The sequence below is a fragment of the Canis lupus genome, chromosome 22, assembly GCF_003254725.2.
Source record: "Canis lupus dingo isolate Sandy chromosome 22, ASM325472v2, whole genome shotgun sequence".
Classification (NCBI taxonomy): domain Eukaryota; kingdom Metazoa; phylum Chordata; class Mammalia; order Carnivora; family Canidae; genus Canis; species Canis lupus.
The window spans coordinates 14,164,380-14,190,950 of record NC_064264.1 but is presented as its reverse complement, the minus strand read 5'-3'; the positions used below and the strand labels follow the sequence as shown (position 1 = coordinate 14,190,950).

Below are 26,571 nucleotides of genomic sequence, written 5' to 3'. Positions count from 1 at the left end.
TGAGAATATCTGTCATTGCTTCTATCTATAACAGCATCTAGACAATATATAATCTGAAGATCATTCTCTCCTCCTTCAGAATTTTGTAAAAACCTCTACTACCTTCAGATAATATATTGATATGTGAATCTGAAACTCAGCTCAAGCAAAAACATTTAAAATGGCAAAAAAATTGCCAACAAACTAGATAAGGTGAAGATGCGAATACAGAATATATATAGATTTGAAAATAACCATAAAGTATAAAAGTAAGGAACTTAATTTTTCTTCACTCAATAACACCTATTATTATAAGCAAATTGGGTCTATACGGTGATCAAAAGGACCTTATAAAGAAGGCAGAGAGAACAACTTCAAATTTTCTCTCTTTCTGGGCTTTTTTCAGAAGTTACATATATTTTATTCAGCAAATATATCTGTTATGAAATGTTCCCTAACTGAATACATCCAATCTGGTCAGGTCATATAATATAAACTCACTGAAAAAATAAAATAAAACCCTAGATATATAAAATGAAGTAGTTTTCTTGTTGTTGTTTTTTTAAAGATTTTATTTAGTCATTCATGAGAGACACAGAGAGAGAGGCAGAGACATAGGCAGAGGTAGGCTCCCTGCGGGGAGCCTGATGTAGGACTTTACCCCTGGACCCCAGGATCACAGCCTGAGTCAATGGTGGACGCTCAACCACTGAGCCACCCAGGCATCTCAGATAAGTAGTTTTCAAACTACATGCAAGCACCAAACTAGTGGTCTTTCTGCCAACAAGTCTTTATTGCATAGGGTTAAGGAATCACTTTTGACTTCAGCGAGGAAAAGGGCATGATTGATTGGTCATATCTGTCCCTGGTACAAAATGGGAGTCATATGTATTGTATATTTACTGGCTCTGTGCCAGGAAGTAGTATGTATAAACCAAACATGCTCATCCAAAGGTATCGCATAATAGAATTTTCTCCCAATTTCTCTTTTTGTCCAATTATTATTATTTTTTTAAATTTAAGACGTAGTAAATTCTCATGCTGTAGTTACAAGAGGACCAATAAAGACAGCACACAGAGGGAAGTATTCACTATTAAATAAGAAAAAATGATTGATTTGGTGGGGCACTTGGGTGGCTCAGTCAGTTAAGTGTCTGCCTTTTGCTCAGGTCATGATCTTGGGGTCCTGATATCCAGCCCCACATCAGGCTTCCTGCTCAGCAAGGGATCTGCATCTCCCTGTCCCTTTGTCCCTCCCTCTCTGCGCATGCTCTGTCTCTGGCTTTCTCTGTCATAAATAAATAAATAAATAAATAAATAAATAAATAAATAAATCTTAAAGGAAAAGGAATCTATTTGGTACACCACCAAATAAATTTGCACTTATGAACCTCTGACTCCCCAAATTATTCTTTCATACTATTGCTAAAATATTTTGTATCCTTTATGAAGTATAGTTTTCTGGATTTTCTTTCATGAGAAAGAACAATTTGCATGGATAGTGAGATAATAACAGTGATGTCCTTCCATTAATTTTTCACAGCTTGAAGGGGGGTAAAGACAAACCGTAAGTATAGCAAAAACAATAAGCAAACAGCTGATGTGGCAAGACTTCTTTTCAAAGCTTTGGTCAAAAAGCAAATAGCTTGTTAATAAGTATGTAGTAGCATGCAGAAGAACTGTCAGAGATTCTTTTTAACCTGGGTGTCCAACTAAATTAACTGGATAAAACTTAAGAACCATAGGAAAAACTCAGAGTAGTAGAAATTTTGCCATGATTATTTCCATTAATTATTTTTTTTAATTTTTGGATATGAAATTATCTGCTTGTTTATTATAATAGAGTTCTAAAAGATCAAAATTAAAATGATGATATGTCTGTCAAATGGACCTATCCAAATGTATAATGTCCAATATCTACTTTTTTTAAGGAGCTTAGGGAAAAAGGCCAATTCTTATCCACTTGTAGGTAAAATGAATCAGTTGGCCCAATTTCTTGTTAATGATTTTGGAATATAAAAGAGAAAAGAGTAAATTTTCTATATAAGACATTGTTGAGTGGAATATCACCTGCCTATGATATAATACAATACTAATGAAGTCAGATTATTTGACTTTAATTTTGAGGTTCCATCCCTAATTGTGTGATCTCTGATAATAACTTAACCTCTTTGAGGTCACTTTTTTTTTCTATTGACTTCTCTCCTAGCATTATTGTAAAGATTTGAAAAACGCAATGAAGATGAAGACACACTGTAAATTGCAAAGTACTTACCAGTGTAAGAAATCATTATAACTGTTCCATTTCAGTTAAAATTGTGTGCTAAGGAATGGAAAAAAATAAATAGAACGTTTTGATATAACTGAAGTTAAGTAGAAATCTCAAACATTTCTCTTATTTGGAAGAGCTTCCCTTAAGACAAAATAAAACGCATTTTATTCACTATCTTATTTTTCATTTGACCTGTCAATGGAAGCAAGCATGTTAACAGAAATCAAAATTAGTTCCATAAGCAAAGTTGTATAAGATTCTGTTTTTCCTCATAGAACGTGAATAAATTCTAAAATTGGCATAATAATTTGTATGAAAGAAAATCATTGTGGCTTTGTATCCTAATTATTTAAATAAACTTTTTGCCTCCCAATTGTTGAGTTTTAAAAGTTGAAAAAAAAAGAACTGTTGATGCAGATTTAAGTTAAAAAAATTAATTTCTCCGATCACAAATCTTCCATACTAACTTAAATTCATATAGATTTAAGGAAATATTATATTATCTTTTACCCAAGTATGTAACTATCAATAATTATTAATATAAATTACAATCTTATAATTATAACTATATTAACTATAATTATCTATATATAATTTGCAAAGTAAATTAAATTGACAGTGTCTTAAACAGGACAATTTATCCCTAATTTTAAATACAGATCTTAATTGTTTTATTTTTTACATTTTTAAAAGATTTTATTTACTCATGAGAGAGAGAGATAGAGGCAGAGACGTAGGCAGAGGGAGAAGCAGGCTGCCTGCAGGGAGCCTGATACAGGACTCGATCCCAGGACCCCGGGATCACAACCTGAGCCAAAGGCAGACACTCAACCACTGCGCCACCCAGGTGCCCCGGATCTTTGTTCTTTTGATATGAAAAATTTAAAAAACAAAACAAAATTCAGCTAGTATTTATATACATAGATATGAATTTTGAATAAAGTGGTGTTATTTGATATAAAATGATAAAATTAAGTGGATGGAAAGGAAGTGACGACAGAATGGTCAGGTAGGAGCTTATGTCTGACAAGAGTTTGAACAGGACAACAGGAATGAATAAATGCATTGTGTCATTATTTATAGCTATAATTGAATTAGTATTAAGCAGTGATTGAGCACATGTACATGCAAAATATATTATTTTTTTAATGTTTTCTAAAATTCAGAAAGGTAGAGATGATTATTCCCATTTAAAAATAATAAACTGAGGGTTAGAAAGATTTTAGAATTTTCCCAAGGCCACATAAGGCGGACCTGGGATATTTACCCTCTTTTCTGTGACTTCAAATCTATGCTCTTACCATTATACTCTGCTGCTTTCTCAATGGATGGCTGGTTTCTCAGCCAAAAAGGAAAAGCTAAGAAATTTCGAAAGATGAGAAGCAGAATATGGTGATGGATTAGGTGGAGGGAATCAAACATCTGAAGTTAAATGGACCTGAAATCTCTCATGTTGGCCTAGAAAGAATGGAGGGAACTACGGCAGAAGTAGACTTGGACAAGATCTGTATCCACAGGACTCCAGTGATAAAGCTTTCTGTAATATCTTGCCAATGACAATCAATGGATGTTACTGGCATTCTATTTTATACCTCTTCCTCTAGAGATTCAGATTTATGTGTTAAATCATCTATTTCCCCACATACTCTGAGAGACATGTTAACCAAATATTTTGCCACTACTTCACAATTGCCAATTGTTCTGGAGCTTATACTCCATATTTGGCAGTCATTAGATGCCAGCTGCCCTGGGAAAGGTTAAGATCTTAGACAAGGCTGAGATGGCTCTCCTTAGCTTAGGGAAATTCCTGGGGAAAGATAATATTTGAGGATTGTAGCTGGGGGCATAGATCTTTAATTCCTGAGGGATAATTTGGGCACATAACACAGTGACCTCTATGCCTTATTCATTAGCTATTTTCATATTTTATAGCTCTTAGCAATTGCAGTATCCCTCTATGTCCATATCATCACCTCCAAATTTTTCACAGAAGAACATTTAGGACTAGAGAAATAAAGCCTACTTTATTTGAGCTTTCATAACCAAGTGAAAGGAAGAATAGAATATAAATTAGGATATTCCAAGGCTATAACTAGAACTACCTTCCCAATATTTGTTCTACCTTATTATGAAGTCCAATATGGCCTAAGCCTGCTATGATACATCTGTAGGATTTCTGGATCTCTTAATTAAGAAGCCTATGTTATAACATCAGATCCCATTCAGTCATGTTGTCTGCTTGGTGAGTCCTGTATAATTGGGGCTAGTTGATTCTACTGCTACTGCGGTACATCTTGTGATGATTGAGCTAGAAATCCTATGCTGAGAGAGAAAGCTATGGGGTTATAACACTGGCAAATTAGAGGTCAAACAGAATTTTCTAAGATTCAGAGTAAAAGGGGAGTTTCTTGAATGGATAGAGCATTTATTTATTTCTCATAGAAACAAATCTGAAAATTAAGGCAACACATTTTTTTTATGAAGTTTAAAAGAAGTTGTTTTATCAGATCAGTTTTTGGAGTCTTTTGAAATTAAATGTATTAGCTCTGCCTCTGTCTCTCCTACTTGTAACAGTAAGGATTCAGCTGGGAAGCAAGAAATAACTATAGATTAACAAACAGTGGTAACTACAGTCTTCCATTTGAACTGTCTTTAGACCTGGGGCTACTCTTTATAAATACCTATATATAACCTCTTCTTGTCCTCTTACTATCTATTTCTCTATTCACCACACTGGTTAAAATATGCCTAGCCACAGCTGTGAAACTTTTCTTACTGTTTCCCTACTCCTAGAATGATACTGTTCCTTTAAATAAATCACACATTTTTCTTCATCTTCAGTTATATTAGAAATCTTAACAACTTCCTGGAGTTACTTTTAGTAACTCTCTACAAGACCAAGACTTGAAAATCAACTTTTTCCATGTCATGTACTAAGGGTAAATTTTTTCATAAGTTTTATGCTTTTAGCTTACCCGGGTACTCACAGTATAATTTCTCTTTTGTAATATTCAGCAAAGAAAAAATACTCAACTAACAAAGAAATAATTTTGATGATGATATTAAGTTAAATTTTATTTTGAAATATATATATCCTTAAAGTAAGAAAGTAATTTTCAGGACTATAAATTATTTGTCAAGAGGAGTATTGATTAATATAAATTCAGCTTGCTTCAAGAGAGATGGAGATATACAAAGACTAAAAATATCTGAGGTGACCATTTGAAGAAGAAAAGCTTTTGAAGCTTGAAATATGGAAAAGATTTATAGAGGGGTAAGGAATACCATGTCCTTGTATTTCAGTTGTTAAGTCCCTGTTAACCCAGGGAAAAGGCTAGTTTTATGACTAAGCTCCCAATATGAAGAAACTGAGAAAAGTCATATAGTTTTGGAGGAATGGAAAGTACTAGAGTATTAGACAATAGTTATTGTAGCTCATCATAAGTTCATAAGTGGTATTTTTTCATTTTTATAGGAAAAATAGAGAAATGGTACAGAAAAGAAAAGAGTGATAAATACATTTCAAAGATAAAAAATTCTCAAATAAAAAATCAGCAAGAGATTAAATGTAATTTTGGCAGGCAGCACAGTGGGGTGGCCCAAAGCATACACTCTGAGGCCCCAATGAACAGCATGGACTTGAGACCCAGAAGCCTACCTTCAGATACTTGGCATGCTTCTTAATCTCTTTGGGCACAGATTCATCTCTTATTTGGAAATATTAATAGAACTACCTCCTAGATATGTGACAATTAGAGGGTAAATAATTATATATATAGTGCCTGACCAATTATAAGCTATTTAACTTACATATAAGCACATAAACAAATAATAAATAAGTAAATAGGTAGGTGGATAGTATTAGATGATTTATAAGGTTTGAGGCTGGAATTTTGATTAGGTATGAAACAGTGTTGTTATGGAAGAGAGAGTGATAGATTGCAAATAGGACTCCAAATTCTTCTTTTTCCATGACCCCTTGATTCTGAGATGACCATACAATATATTTTGACCAATTTAATTCTGACAAATATGAGACAAGCAGAGGTCTCAGAAGTTTATATTCACTGGCACTTGCTCTTGTGCTGCTGCACTTATAACTCTGTAACTTCCAGGTGAACAAATCTGAGCTAGCTACACAGTGTAGACCTAAAGCTACCTGGTTGACAACTAGTGACCCAACAGACAAGTGATGAAGGCTATCTGAGAACACCAGCCACTAGCTAGCGAACTAGCTAACCAAAATATATGTAGATACTGTGTATCTACTCCAAGTAGATACTGTGGAGCTGGCCCAGACCAGAACCTCCCTACTCTTAAAATTCTACATAAACATGAGGTAGGCCACTGAGTTTTATGGCAATTTGTTATATAAAAGCTAACTGATAGAAGAATTGGTAACCAGAAATGGGGTTAATTACATAACAAAAACCTGAAATACGTAGCGTTGGCTTTGTGACTGGATAGTCAGCAAAAGCTAGAAAAACAGTGGGGAAGATACAAGTGAAGGTATGAAATGAGAGATCCAACACCAGTAAGACGCAAGCCCAGGATGAGTGTGAAAGGGCTGTTGAACAAAGAGATTAAAAGAGAGTAGCCAGTCAGAGGGCTCGTGGAGCATTGTCTCCAGGAAAAAATAAATAGAACTGATAAATTATCAAAATTACCTTCATCACACGTCAAAATGGAGATGAATTTTTGGAGCTTTTGGAGCGTGTTGAAAGAATATTCAGATGTGAAATAATAATGAACAAACATAAGAAAGATGACATTAAATTAAAATAAAAAGGCGATATGAGAAATGATAAACTGATAGTTTAGCACTTGGCTCCACCATAAACAATATTTACATACATAGTAGTTAAAATATTAAATACAAATTTAATACAATTTGAAAGGTAATTATATTGGCAGGATGAAAGATTCTACATATAAGTAAACTTGTATTCTTATTCACCATCAGAGAGTCAATAGGCAATGTCAAAATTGATAAAATTAAATATAAAAGCTCCTAACAAGTTATAATGGCTTGGCATTTAATATAGAAGTATAGAAATAAATAACAGGTGAAACAACTAAAATACTATTTTTCTCTTAGAAATGAGTTGGAGTGGGAGTGGGAGAGTTGGGGAACTTTTAAACAACTATTTCCTTTAAAAATATATTTGCATATATTTGTTAAGTACAGGAAATAGCCATAATTTACTTATGTTTATGACACATGCTATGAACTAAACTATATCCTCTCACTCCCACCAAATTCATATATTGAAGTCCTAACCCCCAGTGTGATGGTATTGGGAAGCAGGTCCTTTGGGAGGAAATTAGGTTTAGACAAGTTCAGAAAAGTAGGACTCTCATGATGAGATTAGTGCCCCTATAAGAAGAGATGCCACAGAGCTTTCTTACTCTCTCTGCCATGTGACACAGAAATAAGGCAATTTTTGCAAGCCAATGACAGGGAACAGAATATGCCACCTCAGAATGTGCCACTTTGGCACGTGGATTATTTGGAGCTAAAGATAATCTGGGCCAAGAAGACTCAGGAAGAGCTTTTTACTTCCCCCTTAACTTCCTAAAAGAATTTAGAGAGGGAGCAGCCTATCCCAAAGAAAGACCTATTACCAGAGATGACCTTTGTATGTCAGAAAGATTTGTCTGCCTGGCATGGCAGTCATTTGTTTACCAAACATCTGCTCTTCTCATGTTTCTGTAAAATTGCCTTCCTCACCTTTGAAGCCCAAGATCCTTATCCCCTTCTCCTTAGCTCAGAATAGCATATAACCCTCAATTAACTGGCTGTCAGGAAGATTCACATTTTGATAGATCCTCAATATGCACAAAATTTGTTTTTCGCCTATTAATCTGTGCTGTGTTGATTTAATTATTAGACTAACCAAAGAACCTAAAAGAGAAGAAAAGGGAAAATTTTTCTGTCCCTAGGTCAAGAAAAGTATTCTCACCAGAACTTTCAGCCTCCAGAACAGTGAGAAAATAAACTTACATTGTTTAAGCCACCCAGTCCATGGGATTGTTTTGTGGTATCCTAAGCTGACTTAGAGAATGTGGTAGCTTGTATTTCATTGACCTTCCCACTGAGAACAACTAAAAAATCTAGATAAAATACAAAAGTTAGAATGTAGTAGCTTGTATTTCATTGACCTTCCCACTGAGAAAAACTAAAAAATCTAGATAAAATACAAAAGTTAGTATCTGAAGGCATGGAGAAGCAGTCAGGGTGATCAGAATTTGAGAGAGCAAGGTCCAAGGGAGAAGTAGGTTTTATGATGAGGCTGACATTTTATGCCTTATTTCCCTTCAAAGTATTTACTATTCTGTATAAGGCAAAGAGAAAAGAAAAAAAAAAAGAAGAGAAAAAAAGAAAAGAAAAAAAAAGAAAGAGAAGGGAAAAAAAAGGCAAAGAGAAAACTCAAGAAGAGGCAGAAATTTTGAGAATTTTTAGAGAAGAGGTTTAGAGATGCTAGTAATCTCCTGGGTTCAGAACACTGTATCATGGGTCCTTTAGAGCCAGACACTGAGATGGAGTTTGGGATACAAGATATTTGCAAGGATGACACCTATGAAAAGAAAGTGGTAGAAGCAGGGCATGTCAGAAGAAATAGTCAAAATGCAAAGCTGTCTGGACAAAGCATTAGCTAAACCAGTAGGAAGTTCTGGGATAAGAAAGGATTGTTAGTGTTCTGTCTGAAGCCAAAATGATTGGATCTCTACCACTGTGTTTGTTAATCACTGGACACGGGCTGCTCTGGGAAGGGCATTACCTTAGGTTTGCTGATTCTCTGAAGGCAAGGCAGCCAAGGTAAGTGTAGCCACTTGTCAATGAATGAGTAGGAGACAAGTAGGAGATATCCACTGACAGTATTCCCATGGTTAGTGAACAAGTCCTTCATTGAGGAGGGTTTGGGAAGTGTGTCTCCTTTTCTTGCGTAGTTCAACTTACTTTTTCTTTAAGATTTTATTTATTCATGAGAGACACACACACAGAGAGAGAGAGAGAGAGAGAGGCAGAGACATAGGCAGAGGGAGAAGCAGGCAGGGAACCCGATGTGGGACTCGATCCTGGGTCTCCAGGATCACACCCTGGGCTGAAAGCGGTGCTAAACCACTCAGCCACCCAGATAGTTCAACTTATATGCGGTTTAGATCTACTTCTTCATAAGCACAGAGCAAGTAGTCCTCCTAAAGGTCTGTATTTTTCAGGGGAGATTTAGAAATGGGCTTTTAGTCACAAGAACCAAAGTTCCTACCACCTCAGGCTGGATTCTCCAATTGAAACTCATTGTATTCCTACTCCACTCTCTATTCTAGGTTTCTTTGTAGTAGCTTAACTGGTAGTGTGACCCAGCTAGGCATCTTGGAGAGGTCTGACCTCCTGATCACAATGTCCTTCTCAGGATGGGGGTGGCTGTACCCATCCATTTATGATCAGGGTTACTATCACTGCCCAAGAAAATGACTCCCTTTTTTGACTATTGGTCCATGAGCAGCAAGGAGCTCAAAATACCTAGGTGACAGATTCACTTTATGATTCAATGATATTCTTATTGTATCTCCTAGAATAAGACCTCCCACATTGTGGAGCTCAAAATGGGTCAACTGGTGTGATAAAAAGTGTGACAATTCCTCCTTACACTGTCTGTTCCCAGACCATTGTCTTCTTATTAGAGACACAGAGCCATATGCAGACCTTTGATTCATTATGTATCCTATATCCTATAGGGTGGTACCGCATCACCTCCAAGTTGGCACTCCAGTTGTGCCTTTAACAAACAATTCCAACATTTTATCAAGCCACCAATTTTTTTTAAGCCACCATTTTTTTGTGGTGTGATCGTAAGGTCATGGGCCTATGTTTGCATCTCCTTTTATCTAGAAGTAGATTACCTAGTCTATTGTGACATTATGTGGGATCTCAAGCTGATAGGTCAAATCCTAAATAAAACATTAGATAGTGGTGCTGATTGAGGCCCTGAAATCAGGAAAAACAAACCTATGTATGGAAAAATGTATCTATTCCTGTGAAAAGGAAGCTCTGATCCTTCCATGATACAAGAAGCCCAAAGTAGCCAACTTGCTGATACATGGCTGTGTGGTCCTCTAAAGGGAGAGTTTATTATTGAGAGCCCAACATAATTCTTTATTGCTGGCAAGTTTGAAATTCTGTGATGACAACAGCTAGATCTGTTTAAGTCTGTGTTTAGCCTCCATTTCTGACACCATGACCACATCATTTATGTGCCCATCATGTTCCAATAAGACAAAGATAAAAACTGGCTGACAACAATTGGCTGGGTCATTGGCTGTACGCTGGTGTTTAGTACCTCTCCTTTGGTGGATGCTCTCTAGAGGTGGGCAAATATCTTTACATTTCTTGTTTATTTCATGGATATACCCATAAGCCATTACTTTAGATCTCCTCGTACTTACTTTCCAATTTTTTGGGTCTCTGATCAGCCAGCCAATCCATTTTACCACTGCTCAGGGTTATCTATATATTTTAATTTTAGACTAAATAAATAAATAAATAAATAAATAAATAAATAAATAAATGCTATTGTACTACCGAAAGCTCTAATTATTCAGAGGATTTTCCCCTCATAATTATGTAAAATGATACTTTTTAGTGAAATGAGCATAGATTACTGATCTAAACCTGTATATTGAGTTGATAGATATGTTAACCAAAATTGGGCATTTTTGTCCTCTATTATCTGGTCATAGATCTTTTTAATCTGGTCATAGGCCTGAATAAATGGAAGGATGCTTATGTAGCACTGGCCTAATCTTGCTGCTTACACAGCTTGCTTATGACCCCTGATCCAGCTACAATTTGATTTTAGATGCACCATTTTTTCATACAATGGATTGTATGTGGACCTGCTCAAGCTATGTCTCTGCTAGTCTGATGGAACCTCACTTATGATAGACAGTTCTTGCTGCAAGGTTACCTGGAATCCCATAATTAAAGAATTTTTCTCTTTTAGTGCTTGGTAGCACAAAGGTATTGTTTTTCACAAGTTATATAACTTTCCACTGCAGATGGCATAGTCTTCCACAAAAGCCTTGCATTATGATTCTCTGACTAAAGCTTGGTACAAGCTCTACACAGCATCTTTTCTCACAGTTAATACATCAAAAATCTTAGGGTCTGCAGAATTAGTTGGCTGAAGTTGCAAAGTGGCTTGGATGATACTTTAGACCTCCTGCAACACTCCCCCCTTCCCCAGATAATTTTTGTGTCATCCAGAATATTAGGCAGATAAGTTTCCCTATATATAGAACATATTGGTTCCAAAAAACTAATGAAGCACACCTGGTGTTGTGTTTTGTTCTTTGGTTTAGGAATTACAAGATTTAGTAATTTACATTTTACTTTGAAAGATGCGTCTTGCCAATCTCAAGATCACCAGACACTTAAATTTTTATAGATGTGACAGTCTCCTGAATCTTCACCATTTTTTTTTTTTGCCCTTAAGAATGCATGTGTCTTACCAAGTTCTCTGAGCTACTCATCACCTCTTTTTCATTCAACTTAACTGATATAATTATATCAACTTAATTGATATAATGAATCAATGTGATATTCTGAGACTGTCAAGATAGTCTAGATTTCTTTAGACTGTAGTGTGAAAGAGTGAAAGATGTTGGGAGGATGTACATAATCTTGAAGCAAAAATATAAGAGAATACTGTTGTCCTTTTTTGGTTAATGAAAACTACCAACACACTTCAGATTAGGATGGCAAAGAACATTCATCAAATCAATGGTTTCATATCACTATCTGAGACCTTACTAAAACTGCTCTACAAAACATATCACATCTGTCACAGTGATTGTGATTAGGGTCCTACTAGATGAGTTTGAGACAGTCTACGGCCAGTCTCCAATATCCATCTGGTTCTATAAGTGTCAGAAGGTGAAGTAAACTAAGGCATCATGAGTCCATTATTTCTACATAAATTTTTAGTGATGGCATTTATCTGCACTATACATTACAGACTATGATATTGTTTGGGGTTTATTCAACATTGATGGCTTACACTTGGCCTCACTGAATAGGATTATTAAAATTAGGAACAAAAGTCAACAAAATAGAAAACAAATATGTTATTAAATCACAGAGACGAAAGTTGGTTGAATAACCCTTAGGAAATGTTAAAAGAGAAAAAAGAAAAAAAATGCAATATCAATAATGGGAAAGAAAGGAACACTGCTATGAAACTATATTGAGCTCATATTAGTATATGATTACCACTTCTTTGCCTAGCAAAACTGAAAAGTTAAAGGAAATAAATTCCCTATTAAATATTACTCCCTAAAACTGATTCAGGAAGAAATATAAAATTTGAATAGTCCTCTGTCTCTTAAAGAGATATAATCAATAACTTAAAAGTGCCAAAGGGGGGAAAAAAAAAAACCTCAATAGTTTCACCAGAAGACTCTTGTAATAGTATTAGGATAGTATTAGGAAGGAATACTATCAATCATATATATATATATCTTCTTTATATATATATATATCAATCATATATATATCTTTATAATATAAAAAAGGGATTGATCCATAAGCTGAATTATAAAGTAGACATAATCTCCATTCCAAACTTGATAAGGACATTACAATAAAGTTAAAATTCAGGCTTTAACAAGAATAATATAAAGAAAGATGACACAAAGATGCAAAAAACATAAGCAAAGATGTAAAACATCTAAGCAAAATTTAACAAATAAAATATAGAAATATGTTAAGAAGATAAAATATTACAATATATTAACATGAGGAATACGTTTGCTTGCTCTGGGGTGCCTGGGTGGCTCAGCAGTTGAGCATCTGCCTTTGGCTCAGGGCGTGATCCCGGGGCCCTGGGAGCAAGTCCCACATTGGGCTCCCTGAGAAGAGCCTACTTCTCTCTCTGCCTGTGTCTCTACCTCTCTCTCTGTGTCTCATGAATAAATAAATAAAATCTTTAAAAAAAAGTTTGCTTGCTATATAAAAACTAATCAACATTGCAGAAAAGCTAAGATAATTTCCTTAATTTGATAAAGGTCTTCTATAAGAAAAACATGGAATGCATACTTTAGTAGTGAAGTGATGGCATATTCCCCCTCTGTACCCTTAGAAATGAAACAGGATGACCATTATTAGCAGTTTTATTCATCACTGTACCAGTGGGACCTTGCTAATGCATTAAGGAAGCATAAAATAAATAGCATAATGATTGGATAGGAAGAAATTTTTTAAATTATTATTTGGATACTATATGATTAAGAAGAAAATTCAAAATAATCTGTAAACTATAGAAAAAAGAGCTGAACTTCAGAATTTTATTGAATATAAGACCAACCTATAAATATCAATTTTATTTCTACATGTCAACAGCAAACAAAATACTTAATCCTATACTGGCCTCATCCCAGAACCCTGAGATCATGACCTGAGCCAAAATCAAGAGTCCGACAGTTAAACAAATGAGCCACCCATGCATCCATGGTTACAAATATCACAGCTAAGCATGTAATATTTGACCTATGAATTCCACTTCTCTATATTCACATAATAGCAATAAATACATCTGAACTTCCAAAGACATGTACAAATATCCTAGCAGCAGTATTTGTAATAGCTCTAACACTCTACCCATGCCTATCACCTATGAAAAGAAACAAAGCATCTGTGGTATGTTTAGAAAATGGGATACTATATGGCAATGAAAATGGCTGAAATATTGTTTTGCAACAACAACAACAATAACAAATATATTGCAAGAATATCACATACGTGCTTAGTGAAAGGCAAAAGACAGTATATATGCAATTCAATTTATAAAAATCAATGCTAGATCAACTTAATTTATTACATTAGAGAGCAGAATACTGGTAACTTATGACAGGACAGGTTTTTGACAGTACAGAGTCACAAGGAAGGATTTCTGAGTCCATGTATTTTCCTATTTTCTTAATCTTGGTGATGGTTAATATGAATGTAGTAATTTTGGGTTTGTTTTGTTTTTTTGACTGTAGTAATTTTGTAAAAAAAATTTACTAGATGATACACTTACAAGTTTACACTTTTATTCATTATTGTTGCCAAAAAAATACCTTAAAAAACTAACATGAAAAGAATTTAGGGCTAGAGTTATTAGACTTAAAAATCAATGCTAGCTCAATAAATAAAACTCGAATGCAGTATCTGCTTAATTGATTAAGTCCTTGGAGAAGGAGAAATCACTAATAATATTGATCTCATTCTTTGACCTTGATCTGACTATGCTTTCGTAGGGATGGTCATTGTATTCTTCTTCTTTTTTAAAAAAAATTTATTTATTCATGAGAGACACAGAGAGAGAGAGTCAGAGACATAGGCAGAGGGAGAAGCAGGCCCCCTGCAGGGAGCCTGATGTGGAACTTGATCTCAGGACCAGGGGACCACGACCAGAGCCAAAAAGGCAGACATTCAACCACTGAGCCACCTGGGCATCCTGGTCATTGTATTCTTAAAGCTTTTCTCCTCTGACCTTCATCTTCCTCACTCTTTCACATTTACACATAAAGTTCCATAAGTTACTTATGGTATACTCTTCAAATGTAATAATTATAAAATAATACTCAAATAAACATAATTTCACTGAATTTTTCATCATATCTCATATCAACTTGTTTTCTCAGCACTATGGCCTCCTTTATCCTAGAGCTGGTTGCAAGGTGCCAAGATCTTAATATTTTGTTTGAGTTCAAGGTAGAGAAAAAGTCAGTCATTCAGAATCTTGGGGTTAGGACACATACTACTTATGAATAGAGATCACGCTGTGAGGATTTGGAACCCAATCAAAGCTACTAATCAAGTGGGATTTACATTTTTCTTTTTGAGCTGTGGTCCACTGAGTACATGTTTCCTTTATAATTTCAATATGTCAAGGAGTGGCTGGACCAAAGAATTATTCAATCATATCCTGGCCCACCAATAAAAATACCATCTAATTATGTCACAAACCAAAAGAACACAATACATCCTTACTGCATTGGTGAAATCTGACACTTGGATTCTTGGATTGAAGTAAAATAGGCCCATGAATGAGACGCAAGAGCGTCCTAACCTAGCATAGCTATTCTTCGTAGTAAGTTTTCTTGTGACAAATAATATTCTACTATTCTAATTATTAATCAAGATTGGGCCTATAAGCTGGATCTTACAGTAATAAACAACACTAAACACTTAAAATGTATTGTTCCTTAATTCCCTGTAGAGCTGGCTCTGAAAGCATGAATAACAAATGCTTAAAACCTCATCTCTAATAATATAATCCTTTTAGTTTTGTGCTTGTGCTATTTAGATAAACAGAATATAACACCAAAGGGAAATAGAGAAAAAAGTCCTTTCCAGGCACTAGAGTTCACCACAGGGTGAAAGCAAAGAGATCAGTATCATGTAGTATTTAAGAATAAATCCAGGTCAAAAATTATACAACTCTGTGGAACTGTTTTATGTTACTCTGGCACTACTATAAGTTGATGTGATGTGGTTACTCTTTGACCATTTTCTTTCCTCCTTCCAGTGGCCTGCTGTTTGATCATCATGATAGCAGTAAGCAACCATAGAGTGAGAGGCTAAGTTGAGCCCTGGAGAGGACCAAAAAAACAAAAAAAGAAAAGAAAGAAAAAAAAAGTGATGTGAGGGTTGTGGGTATGTACAATTCATGCAGGAGGAAAAATTAAATTTTGTCTCCTGTAAGTGTTCATCTTCCACTTAGAGCTGAATTTTGTTATGTGTGAATGTCATTATGTAAGGTCCAATAAGTCTGTCATTGTTTATAGTAATTTGGTCAAGAAGGATCCAAGTTTTCCATATTTCAGAGAGAAAAACAGCGCTCAAATAGCAAATTATACTAGAAAAATATTATGAGAAGTACAATATGACCAGCCCCACTACAGCATGACTCGACTGTATACTCTTTAGAACAAAAATATTCTGATGTTTTATGCTCTTTTCCTCCAGAATTCACTAGCCTGTCCTTTGACCAAAAGTTCAAATGTACCCTTAGGAGAGTCAATGTACACTGTTCCACTTGGAATTTTGTCCAGCAATGCGTTCACCTTTTACACAATGTGCAAGGTCTTCAGAGCGTGGTGCCGGATACATAATGTTATCAGCTGGCCCTGGAGCATGCTAGATCCATTAGCCTTTGGGACCTGTTGGCTCTTCACCACATGGATCACTGTGCTCCTTCTGACCCTATCTGCTCCTCTGCTCATCACCATAAGTTCAACTTATTCCTAGATTTCCCTGTGTAAGCTCATTCAAATAGAAATAGCAGGTGAATAATTGACCTCATAAATCCAAATATAATTCTGATTCATATAGACATTGTCACACCCTTCATTTCTCTTTCTGTCTTTTGGCAATTGTTTAGAAAGGAGCCTCCTTGAGGACATAGGTTACATATTTTTTATTTGAATATTATTTGAGAGCTTACAAATACCAATTATTAAAATCAATAAGTTCAGTTAAAATACTTCTTTGTGTTAGCCACTGTCCATTAATATCCACTCAGATAGCCTACCCTTAACACAGTGAATAGGGTCTAGCCAGGAGGTCAACTAAGGAAAGGAAGTTTAAGACTTCAGTGGCCAGGATCCTTAGAACTCTTCCTACATTTATCCAGAGGGAGTGTCCCAGAAAAAGACATTGGAGGCAGGAGATTCCCAGACTCCACTGAGGTTTCTGTTAGGTCTCGTAGGATATGAAATAGATACCATTGTAGATTTCTTCTTGACACTTAATCTTTCTTAATCCTTGATATTGTTCTACACAACCTTAAACCAGTTATCCCAAAACAATGCCTATGGACTTCCCCCTATTTTTTCCTATTTCTTTGTTTCATAGTATAATATTAAATAGGATAAGAAATAATATTTGGTCATTCAGATTTTTTTAATAATTTATTTATTAATTCATGAGAGACATAGAAAGAAAGACAGAGACATAGGCAGAGGGAGAAGCAAGCCCTTCTCCTCCAGGGAGTCCAACATGGGACTCAATCCCAGGATCCCAGGATCCCAGGATCCCACTCTGAGCCAAAGGTAGATGCTTAACCCCTGAGCCACCCAGGCGTCCCCATTCAGATGTCCGTCTTTCTTTCTTTCTTTCTTTCTTTCTTTCTTCTTTCTTCTTTCTTTCTTTCTTTCTTTCTTTCTTTTTCTTTTCTTTCTTCTTTCTTTCTTTTCTTTTCTTTTCTTTCTTTTCTTTCTTTCTTTTCTTTTTCTTTTCTTTCTTTTCTTTTCTTTTCTTTTCTTTTCTTTTCTTTTTTTTTTCTTTTCTTTTCTTTCTTTTCTTTCTTTTTCCAGGTGGTTTTTGTATGATTCCTGGCTCACAGCTTTCAGAGCCTTGGAATCTCCTGACTGGTAAGAACAATAGGAGTATCTTTTGTCAAATCTGGTCTCTTGTCCTCAGTTCCTAAAATCACTCAGAACCATAAAAGTGAAATGGGTATTTTTTATTCAAGCCCCTTTCTACAACTGATTTTAAGTTAATGTATGACTTTCAGAAAGCACCTAATGGGTGCTGGTTGCCAGGGAAACCCAACTAAGAGGGTGAAACCTTCAGTGTTTCCCCCTGACTTCCCAGGAAAGAGGCTAGATAAAATCAGTCACCAATGGCCAATGATTTCATCACTCATGCTTATGTAATGATGCCTCCATAAAAAGAGAGAGAGAGAGAGAGAGAGAGAAGGTTCTGAGAGCTTCCAGGTGGGGGAACCAGAACACTTCCATGTGCCACTGTGCAAGGTCCCAAACTCCACAAGGACAGGAGTTCCTTTGTTTGAGACATTGTCCTTTTTATCTGGCTATTGATTCATATGCTTTAATATCTATAATAAATCAATAATCTAATGAATGAATGGGTTTCTGAGTTCCATGAGCTCCTCTAGCAAATTAATTGAACCCAAGGAGGGGTTTGTGGAAATATTTGATTCATAGCCACTTGGTCAGAAGTACAGGTAACAACCTGGACATGTGGTTGGCATTCTGAGTTGGAGTGGGTTGTTGGATCCTACAATTTGTAGCCAGTAGTTTGGAAGTTGTAACCAAAACTGGGTTTACCTCTTGGTGAGTGCTGAGCCAAAAGACACAACTAAACCAAAAAATAGGAAAAGGAAGTTTTTTACTTGTGGCAAGTAAAGGAGAAAACCAAGGATATTTCCCTAGGTAGTGTCTCCCCAACAACAAAGTTGGAGAAGTTTTAAGCTAAGTGTATGTATACATATTCATGAAGGGGCTTGCACAATGGGGAATCTGCATGGCCCTGGAGCAAAAGTCATCTTAAGGAGACTGAGTCCAGGTCAAAGTCATGAGGACCTGCAAGTGTCGGCATCATCAATTCTCTGGCTCTAACTGGCCTGGTATCCAAGTGTTCAAAGGGGCTTAGATCATGCAAAGATAACTCAAGAGTGTGAGTGAGGTCATTCTTCACTTTTGACTATGATTAAGCTATCTCCTAGCCTGATAGTGACTCTTCCTACATTCTGTCACAAGATGGCTGTGGGCCAAAAAGACTATTTTTATGTCAAGAAAGCTGTATCTGTCTTTATTTTTCTGGGGATCCCAAACTCTTTCTGCTTACAAAGCACAGGTAATAACCTGGACTTGAGATTGGTGGAATCTGATGCTATATCCAATAGATAGTGTCAGAACTGAATTGAATTGTAGGACATCCAGCTGGTATCCTAAGCATGCTTGGTGGTGTGAAAGAATACCCCCCCACCACCACCATACACACATATTGGAGTTTTACATTAGCTTCAGGACTGCCACATAGTGATCAACTTCTCTATATAATTGCTATGCTCAGGACAGGTGTAGCTACCATCTGTCACCATATAACACTATTGCAATGCCATTGACTATATTGCCTGTGCTGTTTCTTTTATTCTTCTGACTTATTCTTTCCATAATGATAAGCCTGTATTTCCCACTCCCCTTCACCCATTTTGCCAATTCCTGTCAGCCTCCTTCCCTCTGGCAACCATCAGTTTATTCTCTGTATTTATAGGTCTGATTCTGCTATTTGTTTGCTTATCCATTTGCTTTGCTTTTTTTTGTTTTGTTTTGTTTTTTACATTCTACATATAAGTGAAATGATATGGTATTTGTCTTTCTCTGTTCATCTTATTTTACTCAGCATAATACCCTCTAGGTCACAAATGGCAAGATCTCATCCTTTTTTATGACCGATATGTATAAATGTATTTAAAATTTAAGAGTTGTGTCCAAATGTAATGAAATCTTATTAATATTATGCTTAGTCACTAATATCTTGGAACAAGAGTTTGAGTATAAGAAACAGGTAAAATTACAGGCCAAATAGTACAGGTCTCAAAAAACAAACTGATACAGATCACTTTCAATTTTTTTTTCTTTTTTTTTTTTTTTTTTTGAGAAACAGAGAGAAGGAGGGGAGAGGGACAGAGGGAGTAGAAGAGAGAGAGGATCCTGAGCAGGCTCCACACTGGTAGGACTCAATATCACAAAATCAAGAGTCAAATGTTTAATCAACTGAACCACCCAGGTACCCTTCAAAAAAAGTCTTAATAAAATAAGAAATACCTAAAGATAAATTGACTATGTAGATAATTAGCTTTCTTAGCGACAGGAATCAACTCTAGATGATTTAAGCAAATAGGTAGTTTGATAAGAAATCGGAAAAATATTTGGGAGGCTAGCAGAATTAGGTCTGGGAATCAGCTAAGAAGCTGAGATTATGGGGAAAACAGCCATCTCTGGGAGGAATGCCTAATCAGCTTACCTTGACTGATTAGTCCCTGCCATTGTCACTACTGTCTTTGATGTAGTGGTCCTCATAGATAGGAATTTCATTTTCAGGTGGTCACATGCCTGCCCTGGGCTCAAGTGGTTACAGGGAAAAGGACATGCCCACCTGTCTTCTAAGGTGAAAGGTGGGCAGTGATAGCAGGGAGCTAGAAAATATCCTTCCATCAAGATTATAGGAAGCAAAAGAAAGGCAATTCCCTGTAAGGATAATCAGATAATAATAGAAAGGAAGGTTACGGCCAGGAAGCCCAAGGCTAATGAAAGTCCCCATTCAAGAATCACTATTTTCTCCAGCTTGCATGTAGGAATAAAATTTCTATTTAAGGGAAGTTGTAAACTTGAAAGTCATTAATGAGAAATCTATGTCATGATTGTAGCTATAATGACGACTTTGAGGTTCATTTATTCTTTGTGTATGGCTCTTCCCCCTCTAAGTTACAGTAATTTATTATTAAGAATAGATTTCTCATCTAAAAGATGAATGGCTTGCCTACTGATTATCAACTAAAAGCAGTGTGTGGAAAATTTGCAAGAAACTCTGGAAATTTATTTTAATTTCTAAAGAATAGTATATTAGTAAGTATATTCTACTTACTGGAAAACTAATTCTCTAATTGGTTTCAAAATCATTTGTCCTATTTCCTCTCATTTTTTCTCATGAAAAGATTATTAACTTATTGATATATTCAGGTGTGTACTTTTTTTAAATTTGACTATGTCTTTAGACAGTTAAGTAAACAGATTTCTCAAAGTAAATATTGACCACTTTTCCTTTTTTCTGTTGGATGGAGATGGAGTGAGAGACAACATTGGTCAATAATGATTGAAAAACGTCTTGTTATTTTCAGGATTTACTTATTAAATAAATAGGATGATGAATAATGAGAAAAACTCTTATTTCTCATTACACTAATACTGATTATTATAGAAATTGTCCTAAAATGTAGGTATTGTCAAAATTTCCAATTAGGTAAAACACTAGCTGTGACAGTGTACTGGGGGAAATGGTTTCAGGAACCTAAACTATCAGAGGGGTTAAAGTGGGTCTTCTAGAATTAAAATTTTGTATGTCAACCCATGTCCAGATAGATAATACACAATATGATTTAGAAGTGTTTCAAAGCCCAAACATTATACATTTTCAAATTCAGCAGTAATGAAAATTATTGATTTCATGAGATGACTGGTTTTCTCCAAACTGCAAGCCATTTCCCAATGAAAAATAAGATCCAAAAATTTCATTTGGAAGTTGTTAGTGCCATTTTGCAAACATTCTGAGAATTTGGAAAAAACAAGTCCCCCCTACTTTGGCTTCCTGTTTTCAAATCTGTTCTTAGGGCTGCTTTTCAAATCTTTTAACAACCAAAAGAGTGTTTGGTTCTTCAAGTGATGTGTTTATGAAGTAAAGTTGCTATTTTTTTTCCAATGGTGCCAGCAGATTCTTAGGTTGTTGAAGACAATTTATGATATGAAACATTAATGTGTTAATTAGGAAAGGATCTCATTCATACCATTTTTAATCTGGTCTTATAGAAAAATTCAACATGCTTTTAAATACTTCAATGTTAAATACAGTAATTTCTTCATATATTACATATTGCATTGTAAGAAAAGTTTATCTTTTATTAGTGTTTACAGGAATACTCATTTATCATGTTATTCTTCCATAAAAACTTATGGAGTAAAGACACTTTGTTCTGTGTTATGAGAATAATTTTTGTGGACTGGGAAATAACTGCATTGTTTGTCTGGAAAGCAAAACAAGAAATAATTGATGACATGTCATCAGCTTAAAAAAGTAACAGCGAAGCAAAACACCAAATTAAAAATAACCAGAAAACAGAATAAAAATATGCACAGAAATCATCACTTAAAAATATGCTGCTTTCATTAGTGAGCAGAAAACTGGTATATGTAATAAGAAAAGCAGAGTTGGTAATAGCAGAAGTATAAATTAAAGATAATTTTTAAAACCTGTCTCCACTAGTATTATGCTATATTTTCTGTTTTTATTAGCCCGCTATTTTTCTATTTTAATATGTTCTGTTTTATCATAGTAAATGGGAGTACATTTTTAAAACCAAATGTGCCAGGGAAAATACCATAATAATTCTTTCATATGTTTTCTTTCTCTGAAAAGAACCTAGTTGTTCTCCAGAAATTGGCATTTTTCCACATCTCTTACCAGAACATATTTCATTTTTTCTAAAATGTTTGATTATTTGCTAATGCATCCAAGAGCTTAGGCAGAAGTTTCTGCATCATCTTATCTCCATCTGCTCTTGTTCTTGCCATGTTTGGCAAGGTTTTTTAAATACTAATTTTAACTAACAGAAAATCACTGATCCTTCACCATACCATTGATATTTTGGAAAATCTAGCTTCAAAAGGAAACATTTTATTTCACATGTTCAAAAGCCAACTTACTTTGCCTTCTAGTAATTTCTTGTCACTTTAGAAAAGGTGTTTGTTCTCAAAATATTTCTGTCAAGCCTTTTGTATTCTCATTTTAGAAATCAAAAACTTACAAATTGTTGATGTTAATAGAATAGATCACTTTATGGCTAGAAGCCAGCAGGGTTCAATTCTTTTTTCTGCTAAGACTTTAATTCTTTTGCATAACATTTGGAATTTGTGATTCAGAAGAACAGGTCTCTGTAAAGGAGTGTATTATATTTCCCCATCATAACTGAAGGTTAGCGTCATTAAAGTCGGGGGAAAAAAAGCAGCCAGACTCCAGCTTGACACTGGGTCAAGTATTGTAGCTCATTTTCTGGAACTCTTCCCATCGAAGCAATTTGTCTTTCTCTCACTACAAAGATTTGAAGATCACTATCTGGACTGAAAAACAGCACTGGGGGCTGGACAATTTGATCGTTCAAAAATAAAAATATTTTGCTTTGACTATTGAAAAACTATACCAACTTTGAGTTCAAAAGTAAAATAAAAAAGAATGAAAGATCTTTTTACTTTCTAGTATCTTCTAAATCTAATGCTCTTAAATTTCTTAAAATGATAGCCAATGGAGCCTAAGTTTATTGTGCTATTCTTCCAAGCAGCTTGTAGGAACACTGTCTTCAGGCCAGGGTCTGCTATTTCACTAATGTTAAAGATATCACTTATGATATACCTCACACTTCATCTAAAAATTCATTGTTTAAAATGTTATTAATATGTCATTTGTTCGAGGTAAATATAATTGCTTTGATTTTTGTCAGAATTTATTAGCTCCTAGTCACTATCAGAATACATCTAAGAATTGGTTAGGCAGTTTCATGGGAGTATTAGTAAAAATACCAGTGCATCATCATGAGAAATAAACTAGTGGACCAAACATAAAACAAACAAACATGCATTGGCTACACAGATAAGATTTTAAAATGTAAAATGTTTTCTTAATTAAAATTATTACGTACACACTATATCTAAACAATTACATCATAAATTAGGTCCTAACACATATTTAACGGTTAGAATTTTTAACATGTGAAAATATTTTCATAAAAGAAAATCAAGTACATTATTTTAGAAATCAAGCAGTTGAAGATACTGAATTATTACATAATAAGAGCTACCAGTTAGTTCTCTACAAATGTAAATACAGAATTGTATTCATACATTGAATACTCATTCAGTTATAACAGATTTAAAATGAAAAAAGAATTTCCTTTCAACAGTTTAGCTTGGTGATTAAAGCCAGTGTTAAACTACAAGATTAAGTCTGCTGAAGACATCTAATAACTGCAAGTTTTGAATTTTCCCCCAACCACTCTCAGGTTTGATAATCCACTAGACTCACAGAACTCATAGAAACCTATTATACTCACAGTTATGTTTATTAAAAGATAAGGGCATAAATTATATTAAAAGATAAGGACACAAATTAGAAGCAATCAAAGGAAAAGACAGAGTCTGGGAAAAGACCAAACATGAAGTTTCTGGTCACTTTCTCCCTGTGTAGTCACGGACCCTGTTCCTTTATCCCATCTGCATTGTGTAACTATACACTCGGTATTGCCAGCCAGACAAGCTCACTTGAGCTCCGGTGACCAAAGTTTTATTGAGGCTTTATTACACAGACATGATTGATTAAGTGATTGCACCCTTGGCCGAACTCTCTTCAGTGCCCTCTTACCCCTTCCAGACATCTAACTGATAACTTGTGGCTTCAGGGGCTGATCATGAATCACCTTGTTAGCATAAAACATCCAGTAGAGTTCCAGATGCTCACCAGGAATAAAAAAGACATTCCCATCTCTTGGGAAATATCAAGGATTCTTAGATTAGCCAGGAACAAAGGCCAGTTCTCTCTTTCGGCAAGGCCAAATTCCTTGTAACAGGATGGGGCAACAGTGTTCTTACTTACACAACATGGATAGAGAATTATAGCAATTTGCCATTTGATTTAGACCTAAATAAGCACATTTTGCAATAAAATAATCAATATAACCACAAATTTTTAAATAAATTAGTCACAGTACTATATATATGTATATTCTAGTTAAAATATTAAGTTAGCTCAATATTAAAAACTTTAAAAAGAGCACAATGGAACCAATTATGAAATGGATTATAAAGTGTATTTTTTACTTTTCATATATTTCATAGACTCAGAACTAAGATTCTTGATTCACCATTAGGAAAGTGATATTTATTGATGTGAACTGAACCCTCAGGGCTCTCTTTATTTGATAAAAAGAAGGAAGAAAGTTTACTTTTAAAATCTATACATTCACAAACAACAGATAAGTGCAAAGAGGGTACATAAATCTCACCAGCAGATTGGCAATCAGGCAATGCACAGTGCTGTAAATATGAACTGTTTGTAAGATCATATTTTCCCTATGTATGACCTAATTTATTTGATTTTTTCTGAATTATTTAACTTACTATGAGTTTACTTCAAACAATCCCAATATATTGAATCAGGTAAAACAATTTACTAGAATAGAATTTTGGCATGAATTTAATATGTCTCACTTTCAATATTTTGCATTATCTGAATGCCTTTGTCTTCCTTTTAGGGAAATCAACATGCAAGTTCTGTCATAGGAAACAAAAGTTTATTGATGATCCTTGTGAGTTTTATGTTAAATATATGAACACTAACACTTGAAATGTGTCCAAAGAAGATTAGAAATCCTGCTCAACCAGGTTTAATGTGTTCTTGTCTAGACATTCACACTATGGCCTTCAGAAGAAATAGCTCTCCTGTCTTCATGTCAAGATTGCACGTTCCTTGAAGTCAGGAATTTCATTTAATGACATGCATTTCCCTTAGTAATAAAATCTGGATGAGGACACAGCAGACAAAATTTGTAAAGATGTGTCACAGAAATAATTCTCATGTCATTGCATTGTTTTTTACTTGAGTTCTTATGATTGGAGGTTAGAGGAATGCAGAAACTTTAACAGAGATGAAAGACTTATAGGTGTGAGTGTGACAGTACAGAAATCAATACTATTTATTGTGTATGAATTAGAAATCTTAATCGATATTAAACTTTACATGTAAGAGAGCCAGAAATTTAAAACACATCAAATATTGTATTTATTAATATGTCCTAAAAAGAAAGAGAAAATAGGGAATAATTTGGTACAAATTGCCTCAACATGTTGATCAATAAAATAAAAATATTTTACTACTTAGAAATGAGACAAATTATAGAAATTCCATTGTGTGAACAGGACCTGGATGGCTCAGTCAGTTAAACATCTGGCTCTTGATTTCAGTTCAGGTCATGATCTCAAGGTTGTGAGATCAAGCTCCACATCAGACTTTGCACTCAGAGTGGAGTCGGCTTGTCTCTCAGATCCTCCCCTCCTCTCTCTCTATCACATAAATAAATAAAATCTTAACTAAATAAATAAATAAATGAAATTCCATTGTGTGTTTACTGTCACGAATTAAGTTGTACAGATGAACACAATTGAATATTTGAGGAGTTCTTTAGAATTACATTTATATTATGGTCATTTCTCTTTAGAGTGTTGTCTAAAATTACATGGTCACTAGGAGTGAACAAGCCTTTTATTTCTACTGAGTAGGTAGTTTTTTGTTGAATTTATTTGTGGCTGTCACTTTCTCTTTCTCACATATAGTCTAAATAAACACACATATATTGTGTGTGATTTTGACATTTTGTTTGATTTTTGTCACTCAGATACTATTTAATAAAACGATAGAAAGGGTAAAAATGGTGACCTTACAAAAATTATTCTAACTTTTAAACATACTTGCTAAGTTAATGTTATATATAAATAACTGTAGGATAATGGTACTTGTTAGGAGAGTACAGTATTAATCCTGTATGGATTAATGACATGAGAGAATAAATTAATTAACATGAGAGAATAAAAGTAGCTTTGACAAAAAATAAGAGGTAGATAAAATGTTTTGGCTTTGTGTAGGTAGAGATGGTGATCCCTGGCTTTCAGCAAATATGAAAGGAAATAACAAATAAAAAGAACAC

General features: G+C 34.8%; 1 long non-coding RNA gene across 2 annotated transcripts in view; it reads left to right on the top strand.

Annotated features, from left to right (window-relative positions):
• LOC112678796 (uncharacterized) overlaps nucleotides 1-26,571 on the top strand; it is a 246,025-nt gene that overhangs the window by 204,094 nt on the left and 15,360 nt on the right. The window contains exon 14 of one of the 2 annotated variants that reach the window (XR_007404978.1): nucleotides 15,826-15,964. The exons of the other annotated variant lie outside the window; for it this stretch is intronic. This is a non-coding gene — a long non-coding RNA (uncharacterized LOC112678796). Of the gene's footprint in view, nucleotides 1-15,825; nucleotides 15,965-26,571 lie in introns of those variants that run through there. 2 annotated transcript variants of the gene reach the window in all.